Source organism: Phyllobates terribilis, unplaced genomic scaffold, assembly GCF_046119375.1.
Source record: "Phyllobates terribilis strain yellow unplaced genomic scaffold, ASM4611937v1 Scaffold_13__5_contigs__length_258822181, whole genome shotgun sequence".
Classification (NCBI taxonomy): domain Eukaryota; kingdom Metazoa; phylum Chordata; class Amphibia; order Anura; family Dendrobatidae; genus Phyllobates; species Phyllobates terribilis.
Window position 1 is genome coordinate 138,288,376 of NW_027362773.1, and position 6,524 is coordinate 138,294,899.

The following is a 6,524-nucleotide window of genomic DNA, read 5'->3' on the forward strand; positions in this document are numbered from 1 at the left end:
GGATGACACATGGATAACACATGCGTCCTGTTTTTTTCTTTTTTAAACACTCATTGATTTGAATGGGTGAGTTGGATCTATGGCTCCAAAAAAGGACATCTGTTTCTTTTTTCTTTTTGCAGACACTCGGTTCACAAAGAAAATGCACACATGTGAACAGCCTTATAGATTATAATGGGTATGAGTATGAAATGTAAAAACAATATCTGAATGAAATTTGAAGAAAGGAAGTAAGTCTGGCCCAGGTATGCGTGCATGTCTTTGGGGGTCATAATTTATAGCTGTTACTAAGCTATCCACATATGCTGAGCTGCAGTCTATATAGAACCCTTATTCTACTAGTTTTTGCAAGAAGTATTCAACACTTTCTACAGACATACTACTAATTTATTATATGGTTGATGTAATACAATGCAAACTATCCCACTTCAGTCTGTGAAAAATAAATTATTCTACTTCAGGTTAATGTACAATATTGCAATGTAAATCACTAGGACAAGCTGCATGCAGACAGTGAGGCTACACGGAAAGGTGAGTAGACATTGGCACAAAAGTCATCAGAATACTAAACACTGCATGTAGCTCTTTCTAAGTGAGAGATGGCTAAAGTTTAAAGGGGTTGTACCAAGTTTGGAAGTTAACCACTATCATGAGAACCGGGGTTCTGACAAGCCTTGTGTGAATAGAGTGGTGGTCGATCAGGCGCAACTCAACTCCATTCATTCTCTATGGGATGCCAAAGCTAGCCGATAGGTACGTTCGACTGGTTTTCGGCACTCCATTAAGAATAAATGGTGCAGATCTACAGATGATAGTCCACCACTCACTTCACACAAGGCCATTGGTTTCCCGGATTAGTAGAAGTCCCAGTGGCGAGATCTCCAGTGATCGAGATGTTATCCCCTGTCCTCTAAATAGTAAATAAACTCAGTAGAACATCTGTAAACTATAATTTAGGATCACTAAAAGATAAGTATAGGAAAGAATATGAAACATTGCTTATTTTTATGTAGATTATTACAAGGTATTCATTATATAACTTGTGCAGAGATGAATGTATTCTTTATATTCTACTCTACTTCCTCCACAAGTCCTTCTCAATTCTTTCCAGTCAAGTAAATCATGAAAAATTGTTTATTGACTATTATTTATGCTGTTAAAGAAGTTTGCAATTGACAAATACTTACATGGAAGATCCCATACACGGGCCTCCGCAGAAAGTGAGCTCTACTGTTGCAACACAGCCATCTTCTTCCAGAACAGTAAAATTTTTACGAACACCGCAGTCTTCTGGAGGGTTGTATGATTTGGTGGAGATTGATGATCCTGGAGTAACAGCGCTTATGTCTGATCCTGGACCAGGTGTAGTTAAGTCTATAAAATATGAGAATAGATTGATGTAAAATTTAAGAAACCTCTAATTAGAGTATATGGACATATTTCTCAGTGTCAATTATTGATATTAATGTCCAAAAAAGCATTTAATACCTTTATCTTGTCGTGGCTGACAAGTTCTGCAGCAACCGTCTTCGTCATACTTTATTGTTGCCTAAAATACAAAAGAAAAATTAATGATAAAACATTTTTTACAGCAACTCTGATCCATCTTGTGATGTTTCATTGGTATATCATATACCATTTACCTTTACTTTATTTAGCTAATGCTTATAACAAAAGAAAGACTTGCAAATCATATGCTGCATAACCCTTATGTTGAAGTTAGATGCCATACAGTTTTAATCACAAATACTAAAACCTGACAAATTTAAAGCCATCCATGGCAAAGCCATCACCCAGAAGCTAAAACTTTGGACACAACTTTTTTTGGGAACTTCATTTAGTATAGCAAAAGGCATAAAAATTGTTCAAGTGACATAAGTTGTCAATCTTTTGCCTACTACTTGTCAAAAGATTCACATAAGAGACTTTCCAAGAGAATTCCCTATCCCAATGTCCTTTTTTAACAAGTTAAATGTTTCTAAAATTGTAATATAATTCTAAAACGTTTCTCTAAAACCAATTTGTAAAATATAAAATGGTAATGGAATATTCTTAATGTAAACCTACCAGGTCACATCTGCTGATGTCTAACTCCTGGCAAACGTTCTTTACTCTGGTAAGGACGGGCAGACCATTTTCTTCATTACATTCGTAGTAGCTGCATTTGTTTTCAGCATTGCGGTATTTCTCTCCGACCTGATGCATAAATAGAATATCGTATTAGCTCAGACTTCAAGGTTGATGTATATATTTTAAACAAAATATGCATGTGACAAGAGAAAAGAATGTTACGGTGCAGATGAAATATCAGAGCATATTTTGTTACATTTTCAACTGGTCAAATATTATTTATTGGCCATTCAAACCCACCAGTTTGCAACTAACACATACAGACGTAATGGGGATCAACTGTCTTCAGTTGTTCATTCAGACTTTCTTCACAGTGAGTTCTTAGAAGAACCAACTATGAATATTCCTTGTCTATCTATATGGGTCCCTTTACACGGGTGGAAATCTGTCCATACCATGTGTTGACCAAAAATATAGGAAGTTAATCAGAGATTGTTTACTCTAATATTCATATAATGATGATCATAAATTTGTATGAATAATCACTCTTTCCCCCTTTTGTCATACACTTTCCATATTATGTGTACACAAGTGCTCCTAAACAACAATATCCTACTCACGCTTAAAGGTAATCTGTCAGCAGGGTTTTACTATGAAAGCTGAGGGCAGCATGAGGTAGGGGCTTAGACACAGATTTCATAGATGTGTCATTTATTAGGCTGTGTGCTGTTGATTCAATACAATTAATGTTTTATCACCAGGAGATTATTACTGGCTGTACTACAGTTCTTATAAGTTCTGGTCCGACCACGCCGTCTCCTCTGATAAGCAGATTTCTAGCAATAGACAATGTACTCAAAAGCTATCGTGTGGGTGGGGTTAGCTTTCTGAGCTCTGCTACATATTACATCGAAAAACTCTGTTTGTGTCACAACTACTGCACTCATTAAACTAAGTGATACATCATTTGAATCAGGGTCTCTTTCCCTACATTTTTCTGCCCTCAGATGAGGTAGCAAAAATCTCGTGACACATTCACTTTAAAGAAGAAGTCTTATTAAAATGTTTATTCCATAAAGTGTCTTAATTATTGATGAAATTGTATGTAAGGCTATGAAAATACATACCGGTAGCTTTCTTCACCAGTTTCCAGTGCCGCTGTGGTCCCTTGTCATAGCTCTGCAGCTTTGCCAGCTCATACAGTATCTACTTTATGGAACAGTAGTTGCTTTCCCAGTGTAAGTCTATAAGACTCAGAATGAAGATCCATAGATTTACATTAAGATAGCGACTCCCGATCGTATTCTGATTTCAGGTTAAAAGAAGACTGGAGAGGCACTGGAAATTTGTGAAGACGGCAATCGGTAAGAGTTTTTTAATACACTTTCTTATCATTGCATACATAATTAGGACAGATTAAAAAAAAAATTGCTGAGATTTATTTTTTAAAGAGAATATGTTTGTTAATCTTACACTCCCAAACCGCATATATGTAGGTCTTTTAAATCCATCAACACCTTTACTTCTTCTATCACCTACAAATGAAGTGTAAAGTGCTGTGGGCATCACAGAGCACTTAAAGGGCCATTGCCTCCCAAGGTCATTTCCCTGCCGCGGACCAGGCTGTTAAACTTGATTGATAATTGACTGTCTAACATTAGCACCAGGCAAGGAAATAAGGCAGTGAGCTATCAATCAAGGTAAAGAAGCTGGTTCTGGGCAGGGAAAGAAACTAAAGACCCATGAAGTGCTCTGTAACTCCCAGAACATGTAATGCCTCATTTGCATATTAATGAAAATGCTAATTTCTCGGGAATGCAACAACAGATAGAATATATAAAGGTGTCAATTCCTTCATATTTCAAAGACCTGAATGCCCATATATGCAATTTGTGGGGGTTGATCTTACTGATAGATTTCCTTAAAAATGTTCTGACCACTTTTGCCCTGTGTACGGCCTAACAAGAGAATATTAAAATATCTATTAAGATAATTGTGAGTCAGCATAAATGTGAATTTATGCCACGTGGTAGGAATTTAGTTTGTAGATGAAAATAGAAAGCTGTCTACTTTCATAAAGGTCACAGGAGGATGATAGTTGGTTACCTCAATGGAAACATCAGTGCCATCATCTCCCGTCATAGTACATTGTTTTGCCACACATTCTCCACAGCACCGTCCACTCTTCATTTTGTATTCATAGCCCTAGGATACAAGAAAGAACAGGCAATGTAATGGTTAATTTGTACAGAAATTATTATATTAAGTTAGCAATATAGTATTAAGTAATAGTTTATAGCAAGTGGTTCTGGAGCAAAAACACACAAAAATAAAGTCAAGAAAGAAAAACATAAAAACATATAAAATCCTGAAATTCTAATACGGTACTCGATTTTCACACCTATTGGCTTCTGTACTAGGTCATTGCTTTGACAATCCCACTTCGTATGAATCAAGGCAAAAATTTATTTTTTTTCAATTATAGGTTATGTTGAAAAATTATATGTGCAAATTAGAACATGGACCTAAAACTGCTGCAAATTCAGCATATGCCAAAAACTAGCGACTGTCATCATTTCAGGCTCCAAATCATGACATAGCAACATCCTATTATATGTAACAGTGTGAATGGGATTTATCACTTGCAAAGTCTTTCAAATCAATGCTAGGATACCATGGATCGCTCTACTTGAAGCACTTGATCTGGACATGTTAAAATAATGAAAGATAACAAACAAAAGAGGCTGAGCTGTTCATAGAATATTAAAATTTGACTTTTACAAATTATATCATGCGCCATTTTACCTAACTCTCTACTAGACTTAGTTATAGCCCTAGTTATACTTGTTGCATAATTAAGGTAATATATGAAGTCCCAAACTAAAAAGACACTAAATCATATTCTTACAGGACTGCAAGTAGTGTCACAGGCAGTTGGGGCACATTTTATAGCGTAGAATCCTGAATCATTGTCCATGTCATAGGAACATTGACATGTTTGGCAGGCATCTTGTGGCTGTGGAATGAGAGAGCCTCTCTGAAGAAAAAGAACAAAAAAATATAGTTAATGTAATTTTACAATATTTAAATAATTGTGCAAATTTATCAGTAGCGTTTCATACTTTCTTGAGTTCATGAAACTGGGCCAAATCATACTAAAATTCTGAAAATTTAGCACACTGCCTAATAAATTTGGTGCAACTTGCTTAACCTCATGCTTGTATTTCTCTTCTTGCTAAACATGCACAGACACCAATATTTTGCCCCAAAATTTAGTGCATTTTATAAATTTACTAATTAAATTCAAGTCAGAATTCTGTTGTATTTTTTTCATTAAATCTTTATAACCGACAACCTGCTATTAATGTAATAAAAAAAATTGATATATGAGTTGCATTTTCAATACTTATACAATCTTCAATCCTTCTATCTTTTCAAATACAATAGCAAAAATACAGCAAAGAAAGGAAATGAATAGATTGACTTAATCTTTAATTTCCTTTTAATTTACTTGGGGTATATATTTTAGCATTTGCCTTAAATTGTAATAAGTACATACAGGTAATATTGCTGCAGTAAAGACCAAGACATTTTACCTGATATACATCAGTTCCATATACACAGACAGAGTCAGGCACTAAAAAAAAAAACAGAAAAACAAAACAAACGTTGCAATTAATTGTCTAGCAGTTTCCTGAATCTTAAGTCTCATCTACACATCCATTTTTTTGAAGAGGTATGAGTGTTCTAGATCAGATTATGGAAATAGTCTCTTCAGAAGGAAGAGGACTTGATCTCTGATGCCACCTTTGGATGTAGCAATTCTGTAAGTTAATATCGACCCTTTAAAGCACCACTCCAGAGTTCTTTTTTTATTACTAGCAGTCTTCAGCTCTTCCCAGAGACGCTCCAGTCTCTTGGTGAGATCTCTGCGACCGCAACTTCTGACTGGCCATAAGTCAGAGGTAACAGTCACAAGCTCTTAATATACAATACATCTATGAGAGCCTTGTTCTGGCCTTTTTTTGTCTCATAGACCTACATTGAGTTGTGATTTCCAGAAAACACTGGAGCCATCCAGCAGGTCACAAACTGCTTGAGAGATCAACTGGAGCAGCGCTGAGAACAGATGAAGGCGGTGGCTGGTAAGCATGAAACTAGAAACAGGGAACTTAGATTAGTAGCACCATTCCAGCGATAAAATAAAATAAAGCTGGAATGCTGTTTTAATGAGCCTTACCACATGACTTAAGAAAAGAAGCCAAACCAAAAACTTCATTTGCAAACACATGTTTTGGGGTGTTGCCCCTCCTCAGTGCAAAGCAGGAGATCTGATTTGGCTGGATGAGAGGCCTATGGCTGAGATTTTCATCTATTTTTGCTCTGTGTGTCTACTTTTACCATCAGTGTGGCATAGGTTTTATTTTTACCATTGTGGGAAGTTTTTTTCTCAT

At 35.9% G+C, this 6,524-nt stretch overlaps 1 long non-coding RNA gene across 1 annotated transcript; it reads right to left on the reverse strand.

Annotated features, from left to right (window-relative positions):
- Positions 1-4,179: 4,179 nt before the first annotated feature.
- On the reverse strand, positions 4,180-5,708 carry LOC141174075 (uncharacterized). The gene is made up of 3 exons (XR_012252768.1): positions 5,667-5,708; positions 4,979-5,107; positions 4,180-4,275 (listed from the first exon to the last, which is right to left on the reverse strand). It is a non-coding gene; the product is annotated as an uncharacterized lncRNA (long non-coding RNA).
- Positions 5,709-6,524: the final 816 nt, after the last annotated feature.